The 16,769-nt window shown below is 44.8% G+C and overlaps 1 protein-coding gene across 2 annotated transcripts in view; it reads right to left on the minus strand.

Moving 5' to 3' along the window:
* The window catches only part of ZNF774 (zinc finger protein 774), an 84,163-nt gene that overhangs the window by 33,760 nt on the left and 33,634 nt on the right, over nucleotides 1-16,769 (minus strand). The window lies entirely within an intron of this gene.

Here is a 16,769-nt window from a genome sequence, read left to right on the forward strand (position 1 = left end):
CACACGCCTGTAATCCCAGCACTTTGGGAGGCCGAGGCAGTCGGATCATTTGAGGTCAGAAGTTCGAGACCAGCCTGACTAACATGGTGAAACCCCGTCTCTACTAAAATACAAAAATTAGGACGGGTGCGGTGGCTCACGCTTGTAATTCCAGCACTTTGGGAGAACGAGGCAGGGCGATCATGAGGTGAGGAATTTGAGACCAGCCTGGCCAACACAGTGAAACCCTGTCTCTACTAAAAATACAAAAATTGGCCAGGCGTGGTGGCAGGTGCCTGTAATCCCAGCTACTCAGGAGGCTGAGGCAAGAGAATCGCTTGAACCTGGGAGGCGGAGGTTGCAGTGAACCAAGATCACGTCACTGCACTCCATCCAGCCTGGGTGACAGAACTAGACTTCATCTCAAAAAAAAAAAAAAAAAAAAAAAAAAATTAGCCTGGCATGGTGATGGGCTCTCATAATCCCAAGTGATGGTGATGGGCTCCCAACTCGGGAGGTTGAGTCAGGAGAATTGCTCGAACCCGGGAGGTGGAGGTTGCAGTGAGCCAGGATAGCACCACTGCACTCCAGCTTGGGCGACACAGTGAGACTCCCTCTCAAAAAATAAAAAATAAAATAAAACACATTGCTAAACCCTACCTTCCTCCTAAGTAGGAGGAATTTAAAAAATAAAAATAAAAAAAAAAGATGCATGTTGAAATCACATATTCCATCACCATGGGGAGTTTCTCATTTCCTCTAACAAAACACTTTTCTTTATTTTTATGATTATATAATATACATTCTTTTTTTAAAGAAAATTAGAAATATACATAAAGAGAAAATTCCTATTAATATTTTGTTACGTAACGGCTGGGTGCAGTGGCTCACCCCTGTAATCCCAGCACTTTGGGAAGCTGAGGTGGGCAGATCATTCGAGGTCAGAAGTTCAAGACCAGCCTGGCCAACGTGGTAAAACCCCATCTCTACTAAAAACATAAAAAATTAGCTGGGCGTGGTGGTGGGTTCCTGTAACCCCAGCTACTCAGGAGGCTGAGGCAGGAGAATTACTTGAACCTGGGAGGCGGAGATTGCAATGAGCTGAGATCACACCACTGCACTCTAGCCTGGGTGACAGAGCAAGACTCTGTCTCAATAATAATAATAATAATAATAATAAAATAAAGCTAGACCTAAACATTCTGATGTGGAATGCTTCCAAGATGTAGTATTACATGAAAAAAGCTTTCAGCAGAACAGAATGCGTGGTCTACTAATATTTGTATAAGAAAAGGATCTGGGGCCAGGTGCGGTGGCTCACACCTGTAATCCTAGCACTTTGCGAAGCTGAGGTCAGGAGTTTGAGACCAGCCTGGCTAACATGTTGAAACCCCATCTCTACTAAAAATACAATAATTTGATGGGTGTGGTGGTGGGTGCCTATAATCCCAGCTACTCCAGAGGCTTAGGCAGGAGAATTGCTTGAACTGGTGAGGTGGAGGTTGCAGCGAGCTGAGATTGCGCCACTTCACTCCAGCCTGGGCAAAAGAGTGAAACTCCATCTCAAAAGAAAAAAAAAATTAAGAAAAGGATCTGGGCCGGGCACCGTGGCTCACGCCTGTAATCCCAGCATTTTGGGAGGCCAAGGCAGGAGAATCACTTGAACCTGGGAGGTGGAGGTTGCAGTGAGCCAAGATTGTGCCATTGCACTCCAGCCTGGGCAATGAGAGCAAAACTCCATCTCAAAAAAAAAAAAAAAAAAAAAGAAAAAGAAAAAAAAAAGATCTGTATATACCTTTCTATAATTCACAGACTATCTAGAAGGATACATAAGAAGGTGCTAAGTAGTTACTCTGGAGAAGGGAACTGGGGACCTGTGGCCTGAACGACAGAGGTAGGAGTGAGTCTTACTTTTCACTGTTTGTTTTGCTTCCAATTTTGAAATTTTATTTTATTGTATTTTATTTTTTGAGATGGAGTCTCATTCCTGTCACACAGGCTGGAGTGCAGTGGCACAATCTCTGCTCACTGCAACCTCCACCTCCCAGGTTCAAGCAATTCTCCTTCCTCAGCCTCCTGAGTTAGCTGGAATTACAGGCGTGCAACACCATCACAGCTAATTTTTGTATTTTTAGTAGAGCCAGGGTTTCACCATGTTGGCCAGGCTGGTCTCGAACTCCTGACCTCAAGTGATCCGCCTGCCTCGGCCTCCCAAAGTGCTAGGATTACAGGTGTGAGCCACCATGCCTGGCCTGAAATTTTACTTTTATTTTTAATTTTTGTGGGTTCATGGTAGGTTTATATATTTATGGGGTACCTGAGATGTTTTGATACAGGCATGCAATGCGTAATAATCACATCATGGAAGATGGGGTATTCATCCCCTCAAAAGCCGTTGTGTTACAGACAATCCAATTATATACTCTTTTTTTTTTTTTTTTTTGAGACGGAGTCTTTCTTTGTCCCCCAGGCTGGAGTGCAGTGGCGCGATCTCGGCTCACTGCAAGCTCCGCCTCCCGGGTTCACGCCATTCTCCTGCCTCAGCCTCCCGAGTAGCTGGGACTACAGGCGCCCGCCAACACGCCCGGCTAATTTTTTTTGTATTTTTAGTAGAGACGGGGTTTCACCGTGTTAGCCAGGATGGTCTCGATCTCCTGACCTCGTGATCCGCCCGCCTCGGCTTCCCAAAGTGCTGGGATTACAGGCTTGAGCCACCGCGCCCGGCCTTTATATACTCTTTTAGTTATTTATTATTATTTTCTAAAACTGAAACAGGCTCTCACTATGTTGCCCAGGCTGGTCTCAAACTCCTAGGCTCAAGTGATACTCCTGCCTTGGCCTCCCAAAGTGCTGGGATTACACGCATGAGCCACTGCACCCAGCCCTCTTTTAGTTATTTTTATTTTATTTATTTATTTATTTATTTTTTTTTTTGAGACGGAGTCTCGCTCTGTCACCCAGGCTGGAGTGCAGTGGCGCAATCTCGGCTCACTGCAAGCTCCGCCTCCCGGGTTCACGCCATTCTCCTGCCTCAGCCTCTCCGAGTAGCTGGGACTACAGGCGCCCACCACCACGCCCGGCTAATTTTTTGTATTTTTAGTAGAGACGGGGTTTCACCGTGGTCTCGATCTCCTGACCTCGTGATCCACCCGCCTCGGCCTCCCAAAGTGCTGGGATTACAAGCGTGAGCCACCGCGCCTGGCCTAGTTATTTTTAAATGTACAATTAAATTATTATTGATTGTAGACAATTTTTTAACCATATATATTATTACTGTAAACCAAAAATAAAATTCTAAGGCCTCCACCAACCATGTACTTTCTTGGGCAGGGCCCTTTTAAAATTTAACCTGAGGCTGGGCGCGGTGGCTCCTGCCTGAATCCCAGCACTTTGGGAGCCCAAGACAGGTGGATCACCTGAGGCCAGGAGTTCGAGACCAGCCTGGCCAACATGGTGAAACCCCATCTCTACTAAACATATAAAAAATTAGCCAGGCGTTCTGGTGGGTGCCTGTAGTCCCAGCTACTCGGGAGGCTGAGGCAGGATAGTCACTTGAACCTGGGAGGTGGAGGCTGCAGTGAGCTGAGATTGTGCCATTGCACTGCAGTCCAGGCGACAAAGCAAGACTTCATCTCAAAAAAAAAAAAAAAAAAAATTTAACCTGAGAAACTGGTTTAGCCATGAAGGGCAGTGGGGTTCAGACATGCTTCATTATACCTTGCTGGCATTGACATCAACACAGACATTAAGTCTGATAAGAAACATTTTACAACGTATTCTCTCTGAAGGCTTCCTCTGCAAATAAGAACTTTGGTCTCTGCAATCCTTTCTGGTCTCCAAAAAGGAAATCAGGCCTTTTTTTCCTATTGATCCCAGATCTTTAGATAAACTCAACCAATTGTCAATCAGATAATTTTTAAACCCACCTATAACCTGGAACCCATGCCCCGCTTCCAGTTGTCCCACCTTTCTGAACCGAACCAATGTATTTCTTAAATGTATTTGATTGAAGTCTCACGTCTCCCTAAAATGTATAAAACCAAGCTGCACCTTGACCACCTTGGGTACATGTTCTCAGGACCTCCCGAGGGCTGTGTCATGGGCCATGGACACTTATATTTGGCTCAGAATAAGTTTCTTCAAATATGTTATAGAGTTTGACTCTTTTCGTCAAATTACCTAATTGCCTAATTTCTACTGAGTGCTTATAGGTGCTTATCTTACTCTGTGATGTGGGAACTATTATTATTCTCATTTTGCAAGGAGAAAACTGAGGTAAAAGAGGTAAAGTGACTTGCTCAGGGTCACACAGCTGCAGCGGCTGAGCCAGGATTCATAACTAGATCCAGCTCCAAAATCTAAGGGGACCAACTCATCGTGGTTTGCATGAGACTTTCCTGGTTTTTGCAATGAAAGTCTCACATGCTGGGAAATCTTTAAAAACTGTCCCAATTTTAAAATTGAAAGGCTGCGTCCTTTCAATTTTACATGAAAGGCCGTATCCTTTCAATTGTACAACCTCTTTCAGTCCTTGGCAAACTGGGATGGTTAGTTATCCTATTGAAGTCCCATATCTCAGCCACTTTGCTCTGCTACCTCCCTTATGAACAAATGTGTTCTATTCGATTCAGCATTCACAAGTGCCTATAAACATGGAATTTGTATAATAGCTGCATCTGTGGATTCCTTTTGAGGCCCCTCCCCAGGCTGCGTCCTCCATCTCTTAGAATTGCCTTTTCCTGCTGGAGAGGGTCCCTGGGGCCAGTTTGCGCCAACCATAGGATCCCACTTTCCTCTTGTCCAATGGTTGGATGGGGAGAGGACATTTGATCTAGGTCATAAACTCAGTGGCCACAGTCAGATTCTCTTTCCCAGGAATATGGACGTGGGATTTCGGAGACTCCTACCCAAGTGTGCAGGACTTGTGAGGTCATGGCAACCCTGTGATTGAGGGTGCCATAGGGCCATGTGTAATGAACTAGGAAGTGGGCATACCAAGCAGAAGAATAAACAGCAGAAACAAACAGCAGAAAGCTGACAGGAGAAGACAAGAAGATTGGCTCTGAGGCCACATGGCTTCCAGCCTTGGGGTTCTTGTTCCTTGTGCGCCTGGTTTCAATTCATGCCCTGGATGCTACAAAACCACCCTATACCTTCCCACCAAATCCCTCTTGTGTTCTGGTGCTATTCTGAGTGAGTTTCCATTCTTTGAAAATCAGCATTCCCCAAATAAGGAAAACATTACTATGAATTTTTTTAAAAAGCAAGTTTGAAATATAAACTTTGCATTTTGAAGGCTTGCAATCCAAAGCAGAGAATTCTAATATTGCCCAACCTAGAGGGCCACAGGACTAATAATGTTTGGTATTCTAATTCAGGGGGCACTTTTCTTCTTTTTAAAGCACATAGGTAGGCCGGGCGCAGTGGCTCACGCCTGTAATCCCAGTACTTTGGGAGGCTGAGGCAGGTGGATCACCTGAGGTCAGGAGTTCAAGACTAGCGTGGCCAACATGGTGAAACCCCGGCTCTACTAAAAATAAAAATAAAAAAAAATTAGCTGGGCATCATGGTGTGCCCCTGTAATCCCAGCTACTTGGGAGGCAGAGGCAGGAGAATCACTTGAACCTGGGAGGCAGAGGTTGCAGTGAGTCGAGATTGTGCCACTGTACTCCAGCCTGGGCAACAGAGCGAGACTCCATCTCAAAAAAAAGTTAAAGAAATAAAGTACATAGGTAATAGGTAACTACATTTTCATGTTCAAGGTCACAAACAATACAGAAAAGATAAAGACCTATTCCATACCTTCAGCTACCTCGTTCTTTCTCCTCTACCCCAAGGTACACATTATTACTGGTCTCATGGAGTGCAGATCATTTTTTGTACCTTTCTATTCATATGTGTATTTTTCTCATAAATTCTACCACACACTGCAGTCCCCAGTCTGCCAGTATGTAGTCCAAATGTAGCCCATAATGGGTTTTGGATTTTTATTTATTCTTATTTTATTTTATTTTTAGAGATGAGGATTCACTCTGTCACCCAGCTGGAGTGCAGTGGTGCAATCATAGCTCACTGCAGCCTCCAACTCCTAAGCCCTCACCTCAACCACCATCATATACAGTCCCAGCTATAGCAGCCACCAAGCCTGGCTCCATAATGGATTTTTTTTTTTTACTCACATAGCATTTTCTTTCTTTCTTTTTTTTTTTTTTTTTTGAGATGGAGTTTTGCTCTTGTTGCCCAGGCTGGAGTACAATGGTGCGATCTCAGCTCACTGCAACCTCTGCCTCTCAGGTTCAAGTGATTCTCCTGCCTCAGCCTCCCGAGGAGCTGGGATTACAGGCATGTGCCACCACACCTAACTAATTTTGTATTTTTAGTAGAGACAGGGTTTCTCCATGTTGGTCAGGCTGGTCTCAAACTCCCGACCTCAGGTGATCCGCCAGCCTCAGCCTCCCAAAGTGCTGGGATTACAGGCGTGAGCCACCACGCCTGGCAGTATTTTCTTCTTATATTCTGAATTAGTAGCCAGCTTTTAAAATCGGGATCTTTCACGGGAGTCTCGAAAACCTGGAAAATAAGGCATCACTGGGCTTGCCCTGCTGCCTGGGAAGGATTGACTGACACTGAGTAGTGGGCTGCCCTTGGTAGAAGAGTGAGATCCCCTCCTCTCCAGCCCCCACCATTCCCAGGTTTCTTACACTGGCCCGCCTTACCATTTTATGTTGCCTGCCTGGCTTTTATAAGTGTTTGCTTTTCTTTTCTTTTTTTTTTTTTTTTTAACCTTTGTACATGTTGTTCTATGACTTTCTCTCTCTTTCTTTTTGTAGAGTCGAGGTCTGTTTATGTTGCCCATGCTGGTCTGAAACTCCTGGGCTCAAGCGATCCTCCCGTAGCCTCTCAAGTAGCTGATACCACAGGCACATGCCATCATGACCAGCTTCTTTTATATTATATTATTTTATTTTTGAGACAGGTTCTTGCTCTGTCACCCAGGCTAAAGTGCAGTGGCCTGATCTTGGCTCACTGAGACCCCTCCGCCTCCTGGAGTCAAGTGATCCTCCCACTTCAGCCTCCTGAGTAACTGGGACTACAGGTGCAGGCCACCACACCTGGCTAATTTTTGTATTTTTTGTAGAGACGGGGTTTTGGTGTGTTGCCCAGGTTGGTCTTGAACTCCTGGCCTCAAGCAATCTGCCCACCTTGGCCTCCCAAAGTGCTGGGATTATAGATGTGAGCCACCACGCTCAGACTCAGCTTCTTTTTTTGATTGAAAACATATCACAGGCATCCTTCAATGCAAATACATACTGATCTACTGTATTCTTTTTTTTTTTTTTTTTTTTTTTGAGATGAAGTTTCGCTCTTTTTGCCCAGGCTGGAGTGCAATGGTGTGATCTCAGCATACTGCAACCTCTGCCTCCCGGGTTCAAGCAATTCTCCTGCCTCAGCCTCCCAAATAGCTGGGATTACAGGTGCACACCACCACGCCCGGCTAATTTTGTATTTTCAGCAGAGATGGGGTTTCACCATGTTGGCCAGGCTGTTCTTGAACTCCTGATCTCAGGTGATCCGCCTGCCTCAGCCTCCCAAAGTGCTGGGATTACAGGCTAGAGCCACCACACCCAGCCTATTGTATTATTTTTAATACATATGGTCTATCCTCATTATTTGTGGATTCTATATTTGTGAATTTGCCTACTCATTGCATTTATTTGTAACCCCAAAATCAATATTCATATAGCTTTGGGGATCATTGTAGACATGTGCAAAGCAGTGAAAAATCTGAGTTGCTTGATGCACACATTCCTAAATGAGGCTGAACAGGGCGACACTGTCTTCTTGCTTCATCTGTCATACAAGTGTTCTTCCTGTGATCCACTTGGTGTCACTTTTTTTTTTTGAATTTTTATGCTTTTTGCTGTTGATTTTGCTATTTATATTTATATTTTTTATTTTTTTGAGACAGAGTCTTGCTCTGTCACCCAGGCTGGAGTACAGTGGTGTGGTTTTGGCTCACTGCAACCTCCGTCTCCTGGGTTCAAGCCACTCTCCTGCCTCAGCCTCCTGAGTAGCTGGGATTACAGGAGTGCACCACCACGCCCAGCTAATTTTTGTATTTTTAGTAGGGATGGGGGTTCACCATCTTGGCCAGGCTGGTCTTGAACTCCTGACCTCAAATGATCTGCCCACCTCAGCCTCCCAAAGTGCTGGGATTAGAAGTGTGAGCCACTGCGCCCGGCCGATTTTGCTTTTTAAATGCAAAAGTGCTGAAGCGTAGTGCAGTGCTGAAGTGTTATCCAGTGTTTATATGATCAAGAAGGCTGCGATGGGATGTGCCTGACAGACATGGTTAGATAAGCTTCATTCAGACATGAGTCATAGTGCTGTGAGTTCCTCAGTGACTCAACAACACAACATACCTAGAAAAAGGAAGAGGACATTGGCCAACCTGTACATGAGGCTGCTCCAGAAAGTGCTAAATAGAGTAATGTCTGTAGTGCATGATGAAGCTGCGGAAAAGATACAAAAGTGGCCAAAGTTGTGGATTCAGGAGATGATGACCAATAAAAAAAAAAGGGCATTTGACTGCTGTTGTGAGGCTGAAAAGCCAAAGAAATTTACAGTCACATTGGGTCAGGAAAATATCAAATTGGCTTAGCTAGTATTGCTGCCGCAAATGTTTCAAAATGTGTTATAACATTAAAAATGTTATTTTTATAGGCAAGTTCTACAGACTGGGAGGCTGCAGAATAATTTTAAAAATACAAGCTAAAGGCCAGACATGGTGGCTAACACCTGTAATCTTAGCACTTTGGGAGGCTGAGGTGGGCGGATTGCTTGAGTCCAGGAGTTCATAGACCAGCCTGGGCAACATAGGGAGACCCTGTCTCTACTAATAAAAATTAGCTGGGCATGGTTTCTTGAACCTGTAGTCCCAGTTACTTGGGAGGCTGAGGTGGCAGGACCGTTTGAGCCCAGGAGGGCAAGACTACTGTGAGCTGTGATTGAGTCACTGTGCTCCAGCCTGGGCAACAGAGAGAGACCCTGTCTCAAAAAAAAAAAAAAAAAAAAAAAAAAAACCAAAAGTTATACAAGGCCAGGCATGGTGGCTCACAACTGTAATCCCAACACTCTGGGAGGCATAAGCAAGCAGATCACTACTTGAAGTCAGGAGTTCAAGACCAGCCTGTCCAACATGGTAAAACCCCGCCTCTACCAAAAAAAATACAAAAATTAACTGGGCGTGGCGGTACCTGTCTATAGTCCCAGCTATTCAGGAGGCTGAGGTGGGAGAATTGCTTGAACCTGAGAGGTGGAGGTTGCAGTGAGCTGAGATTGTGCCACTGCACTCTAGCCTGGGCGACAGAGTGAGACCCTGTCTCAGAAAAAAAAAAAAGCTATACGAGCTAAGTGTAATATGGGAAAAGGGTAAGGGTTAGGTAGGAAAGCAGTTTTTCAGCTCTGATGAGACAGGCTTGTTTTACAAGGACATTGGCAAATTAACCTATATAATGCAAATAGCCTCCAAACCCCAGGCTTTAAATCTGTGAAGGACTATGCAATCAATCATTTGTAAGAAAGATACACTGAATACTGTATTTCAAACAGAAGCACATGTGATCGACTAATGAAAATATTGTGACCAGAGGCTTGCAGGAACCAACCCTGTATTTCCTCTAGGAGCAAAGTTTCCATGTTTGTGAAATCAGTGTTTGTAGTGTGATATTAGAGAAAAACTCCCTCAAATAATAAGCATCAACTGTACTTAAAATTAAACAATATGACTCTACCATAATCAGTTTAACCACTCATTGTTGATCAATATTTAGGTTGATTCAAACCTTTTTACATTACAGCCAGTGTGTGCATGTCTGTATATACACCTATGCAAATATTGCTCTAGGATAGATACCCAAAAGTACAAAGTTGATTCAAAGAATGTACTCATTTAAAGTACTCATTTAAAGAATGTACTCATTAAAGCAATACAGATATTGCTAAACCACATTCTCAAAGGCTCCTTCAATTTATGCTTCTACTAACAGTTTATGAAAGTGCCTCTTTTTCTGCATCTTTATCAAACTGGATATTACCAATATTTTTTACTTATTATATTTTATTTCCTTTTGAGACAGGGTCTTGATGTATTGCCCAGACTGGTCATGAACTCCTGGGCTCAAGTGATCCTCCCATCTCAGCCTCCTAAGTAGCAAGGACTACAGGTGTGCACCACCACACCCAGCTAACTGTTAACTCTTTGTAGAGATGAGGTCTCGATGTGTTGCCCAGGCTGCTCACGAACTCCTGGGCTCCAGTAATCCTCACGCCTCAGCCTCCAATGATTTTATTTTTATTTTTAATTTTTTATAAAATTTTGGCAAAATATACAAAACATAAAATTTACCAGCTTAACTGCTTTGAAGTATACAGTTCAGTGACATTAAGTACATTCATAATGTTGCACAACCATCACCACCACACATCTGCAGAACTCTTTTCATCTTGTAAAACTGAAACTCTATACCCATTAAGCAATAACTCCCCACTCTCCCCTGTCCCCAGCCCCCGGCAATTATTGTCATATTTTCTGTCTCTATAATGTTTTTATTTTTTATTCTTTTAAAACAGGGTCTCGCTCTGTTGCTCAAGCTGGAATACAATGGTGTGATCATAGCTCACTGCAGCCTCAACCTCCCCGATTCAAGTTATCCTCCCACCTCAGTTTCTGGAATAGCTGGGATTACAGGCGTGTGCCACCATGCCTGACTAATTTATTTTATTTTATTCTATTTTATTTTATTTTTGGAGAGAGAGGGTCTCACTATATTGCTCAGGCTAGCATCAAACTGCTGGGCTCAAGCAATCCTCCCACCTTGGCCTCCCAAAGTGCTGGGATTATAGGTGTGAGCCACTATGCCTGGCCTCTAAGATTTTAACTACTCTAAGTACCTCATATAAGCTGACTCATACAGTATTTGTCTTTGTCTGACTGGCCTATTTCACTTATAATGTTCTCAGGTTTCACCTGTCTCAAAAAATAAAATAAAATAATATTGATGGAGACTTAATTTGTAGCCTGACCTACCAACACCTGCCTCACACACAGCACTCCCATCTAGATTTCAATTGTAGTTGCTACGCATATGGTGGCTCAGTTCAGCTGGGTCAATTCCTGGTGCTGATTGTAATACTACTTTGGGAAGCTGAGGAAGGGGGATTGCTTGAACCCAGGAGTTCAAGGCTGTAGTGAGCCATGATCATGCCACTGCACTCCAGCCTGGGTGACAGAGCAAGACCTTGTTTCAAAAAAAAAAAGGAAGAAATGATTACAACCATCAATTAGTCATTAGTGTCATGCCTTAGCTGAGAACTTCTTCTCTGGGCCATTCTGCAGCCCTCTGGAATGGCTTTGGGACCTGGCTACCAGGCTCCCCTTATCCCAGTGTCTTGCCCTCATCCTCAGTGGATTCAGCATACTTATTTATTTTATTATTTTTTTTTGGTGGGAGGACGGAGTTTCACTATTGTCACGCAGGCTGGAGTGCAATGGCACGATCTCAGCTTGCTGAAACCTCTGTGTTCCAGGTTCAAGTGATTCTCCTGCCTCAGTCTCCTGAGTACTTGGGATTACAGGCGCCCGCCACCACACCCAGCTAATTTTTTTGTATTTTTAGTAGAGATGGGGTTTCACCATGTTGGCCAGGCTGGTCTCGAACTCCTGACCTCAAGTGATCCACCTGCTTTGGCCTCCTGAAGCGCTGGGATTACAGGTGTGAGCCACCGTGCCCAGCCTCATACTTATTTATTACAGCTCCACCACCTGTGCTCATGGTCCCTCTATCTCTTCTGTTCCAGTAACCTCGAAAGGCTGGACACATCACAGAGCTGCTTCCATTTCAGCCTCTCAACTCCATCTCTCCTTTTCCCTTAGAATAACTGGGATAATAACTGCCCATTATCCTTGCCACAGCCTCCTCTGCTTCCTTGCTTATTGTTACTTTTCTACCTCCTCCCTCAGTCTGGACTCCACGGTTGGCTCTTCAACCAGGTTCCCGCTAGTGGCTTACGGTTCCTGTTCTCCAACTTTCTAATCTACCTACTGTGTCATTCCCCAAGCAGGGGATTCCCTGCCATCTACTTCTGCAACTCTCAGGCTGGCAGAAGTGGCCTCCATGCTGCCCAGTCAGAGGGGCCTGTTTGGCCAACACAGCTGCCGCCCCAGTTCCATCCTTCATTCTCTTTCCTTCCAGTTGTGCAGGCCTTGCCATCTGACTGGCCTGGGGAGTAGGGAAGAGATGGGGAAAACAAAGGAGGGGTGCAAACATCTGGAGCTCAGTGCCCTGGTCTGCTCAGCCTGGGGGAGATTCTCCTCCCTCCTCTTCCTCCCCTGCTCTGTTCCTTCACATTCTTCCTCCTTGAGGACTCCCTGATTCCCTTATGTATCCATGAAAACATTTACATCACTAAATAAGTTGCCTTTTTTTTTTTGAAATGAAGTCTCTCTCTGTTGTCCAGGCTGAAGGGCAGTGGCATGATCTCGGCTCACTGCAACCTCTGCCTCCCGGGTTCAAGTGATTCTCCCACCTTAACCTCCCGAGTAGCTGGGATTACAGGCATACACTACCATGCCTGGTTGACTTTTTTTTTTTTTTTTTTGTATTTTTAGTAGAGACAGGGTTTTACCATGTTGGCCAGTCTGGTCTCAAACTCTTGACCTCAAGAGATCTGCCCACCTGGGCCTCCCAAAGTGCTGGGATTAAAGGCGTGAGCCACCATGCCCCACTGAAATTGCTTAATTTCACGAACATTTTGAGAGTCAACCGGGAACTGTCGACCTAAAAGGAAGCTGAAGTAAAATTAATATAAGTAGAGAATTTATTTGGGGCTGGGCATAGTGGTGCACTCCTGTAATCCAGGATTCTGGGAGGCTGAGTTGGGAGGATTGCTTGCCAGGAGTTTGAGAACAGCCTGCGCAACATAGTGAGACCCCATCTGTACAAAACATTTAAAAATTAGCAAGGCATGGTGGCTCATGTCTGTAGTCCCAGCTACTCAGGAGGCTGAAGCAGGAGGATTGCTTGAGCCCAGGAGTTCGAGGTTATGGTGAGCTAAGATCCTGCCACTGCACTCCAGCCTGGGCAACAAGAGCAAGACCTTTTCTCTAAAAAAAAAAATAACAATAGTAAGACAGACGGTCTATTTGGGCCAAGCTAGATATTGCAAACTGGGAGCATACAGTCAAGTTGCCCTCAGTATACATCCTGATTAGCAGCAGTTGTGAGGTAGGAGGCAGGCCTTTACTCCAGACCAGATTGAAGACTAGCTGAAACAGGGAAGAGGGGAAAGCACCTTTCTATAAGACATGCCCACCAGTGCCATGTCAGTTTACCAGTGCCATGGCAACACCCAGAAGTTACTGCCCCTTTCCATGGCAACAACCTGGGAGTTATACCTTTTTCCTAGAAATTTCTGAAAAACCCATCCTTAATTTGCACGTAATTAAAAGTGGGTATAAATATGACTGTGGATCTGCCCCTTAGCTGCTACTCTCCACACTGACTATGGGGTATCTCTGCCCTGCAGGAGCAGCTACAGAGCGGTAACACTGCTGCCTCAATAAAACTGTTTTTGGTGGGCGGGCATGGTGGCTCACGCCAGTAATCCCAGCACTTTGGGAGGCCGAGGTGGGTGAATCACCTGAGGTCAGGAGTTCAAGACAAGCCTGACCAACATGGTGAAAATACAAAATATAAAAATTACTAAATTATTATTATTACTAAAAATAATAGCCTCCCAAGTAGCTGGGATTACAGGCATGCACCACCACCCCCTGCTGATTTTGGTTTTTTAGTAGAGATGGGGGTTTCACCATGTTGTCACCTTGGTCTCGAACTCCTGACCTCAAGTGATCCACCCCCCCGCCCACCCTTGGCCTCCCAAAGTGTTAGGATTACAGGCGTGAGCCACTGCGCACAGTCAAGAAACCCCTTTTCTACAAAAGATAAAAAAAAATTAGCCAGGTGTTGTGGTGCCCATCTGTAGTCCCAGCTACTTGGGAGGCTGAGGTGGGAGGATCACCCAGGAGGTCGAGGCTGCACTGGGCTGTGATCATGCCACTGCACTCCAGCCTGGGTAACAAAGCAAAACCTTTTCTAAAAAAAAAAAAAAAAAAAAGTACTTGCATTACTCAGATAAAAATTATTCTTTTTTTCATAACTTTTTATTTTAGAAATGAGTGGAAACAGTGCTCGTCCTGCGGGAACTCCCCAGTAGCTCACTGGCTCCAATAGTTTTAGGGCCTTGAGAAGGGACTACAGTGAGGTGGAAAAAACCACAAATAGACTATAGTGCATGGACCCTACGTTGTTCTATCGGAAATTTGGAAATGCACATGAATATATTTCTTTCTTTTTTTTTTTTTGAGACAGAGTCTCACCTTGTTGCCCAGGCTGGAGAGCAATGGCACGATCTTGGCTCACTGCACTCTCCGCCTCCCAGGTTCAAACGATTCTCCTGCCTCAGACTCCTGACCTCCTGAATAGCTGGGATTACAGGCGCCCACCACCACGCCCAACTAATTTTTGTATTTTTAGTAGAGAAGGGGTTTCACCATGTTGGCCAGGCTGGTCTCGAACTCCTGACCTAGTGATCTGCCTGCCTCGCCCTCCCAAAGTGCTGGGATTACAGAAGTGAGCCACTGCGCCCCGCCCATTCCTTTACTTTCTTAATAAACTTGGTTTCACTTTATGGACTCATCCTGAATTCTTTCTTGAGCGAGATCCAAGAACCCTCTCTCTTGGGGTCTGGACTGGGACCCCTTTCCGGTAACAGTCAACTTGAGGGTTGGTAAGAAGAATTTACTGACAACAGTACAGGTTTGAAAAAGGAAAGTTTTATTGTAGAAAGAAGGAATGTTGCAGAAAAGTGCAGTGGGGCACATCAGCACGAGCACTGAGCCACTGCGGTGGTCTTTTCCTTAGGGATATTTATGGTCCTAAAGCAGGAGCTGAAGGGTAACTTGCACGATAAATGATTACATTTTTAGACATTTTGGTGCCTTGATGTTAGCAAGGGTTGAACAATGAGTTTTGGCATGCGTGCATTCCAGAGAGGTACAGAAATCCTAATTACTTATACATTTTAAGTTAAAAAGAGGCCTGGAACCAGGTGTCTTTAGATAAGAGGGAAGTCTAATTACTTCTAAATTCCTCAGATAAGGAGTTTTTGTCTCTGGAACCTGCTGGATGGTCACCAGGGGATTTTGCTCACTTTATTTATTTATTGACAGTGTCTTGCTCTGTTGCCCAGGCTGGAGTGCAGTGGCATGATCATAGCTCACTGCAGCCTCTACCTCCTGGGCTCAAGCAATCCTGCCGCTCCAGCCTCCCAAGTAGCTGAGACTCCAGGTGCAGAACACCAAGCCTGGCTAATTTTTAAATTATTTTGTAGAGACAGGGTCCCCGTATGTTGCTCAGGCCGGTGTCGAACTCCTGGGCTCAAGTTATCCACTCGCTTCAGCCTTGCAAAGTCCTTTACTTTCTTCTTCTTCTTCTTCTTTTTTTTTTTTTTTTGAGATGGAGTCTCACTTTGTCGCCCAGGCTGCAGTGCAGTGGCACAATCTTGGCTCACTGCAACCTCTGCCTCCCGGGTTCAGGTGATTCTCCTGCCTCAGCCTCCCAAGTAGTTGGGACTACAGGTGCGTGCCACCGTGCCCGGCTAATTTTTGTATTTTTACTAGAAATGGGGTTTTGCCATGTTAACAGGCCAGGCTGGTCTTGAACTCCTGACCTCAGGTGATCCACCTGCCTTGGCCTTCCAAAGTGCTGGGATTACAGGCGTGAGCCACTAAGCCCAGCAGTCCTTTCCCTTCTTATTAAATGTGCTTTCTCTTCATTCTGTTGGCTTGCTCTTGAATTCCTTCTTGTGCAAAGCCAAGAACCCACGTGGCCTCCCAGGTTGACTGAACCCCAAAATTGGGGGTTCAGCCTGTGACAAAAATATTCATAAAACTATAAATTAAACAATATACTTATTGAGAAAACATTTATAACAATATAGCAGACAATAGATTGGTATCTTCAATAAATAAAGGGGTCATACAAATGGATTTTAAAATTAAGATCCCAATAAATAAATGAGTAAAAGGGCCAGACATCATGGCTCAAGCCTATAATCCCAGTACTTTGGGAAGCCAAGACAGGAGGACCCCTTGAGCCCGGGAGTTGGAGGCTGCAGTGAGCTATGATTTTGCCACTGTGTTCCAGCCTGGGAGCAGAGCAAGACCCCATCTCTAAGTAAATAAATAAGTAAAAGCTGCTAACAATTTATAAAAAACCAGAAATATAAATTTTAAAATGTTCATTTATACTAGTAATTAATTGATTTTTTTTAAGATGATAATTTTGCTCTTGTTGCCCAGCGTGGAGTGCAATGGTGTGATCTCAGCTCACTGCAGCCTCCAGCTTCCGGGTTCAAGCGATTCTCCTGCCTCAGCCTCCCGAGTAGCTGGGATTACAGGCATGTGCCATCACGCCTGGCTAATTTTTTTGTATTTTTAGTAGAGATGGGGTTTCACCATGTTGGCCAGGCTGGTCTCGAATGCCTGACCTCAGGTGATCCTCCTACCTTGGCCTCCCAAAGTGCTGAAATTACAGGCGTGACCCACTACGTCCAGCCTAATTGCAAATTAAAACATCTTTTTTTTACCAGTGCACTGATAAGAGAGATTTATAAAATTGTTTTCATTACTTTTGATTAGGGTGCATTTAGGTATGCATTCCTTACGG

This window comes from Symphalangus syndactylus, chromosome 5, assembly GCF_028878055.3.
Source record: "Symphalangus syndactylus isolate Jambi chromosome 5, NHGRI_mSymSyn1-v2.1_pri, whole genome shotgun sequence".
NCBI lineage: Eukaryota > Metazoa > Chordata > Mammalia > Primates > Hylobatidae > Symphalangus > Symphalangus syndactylus.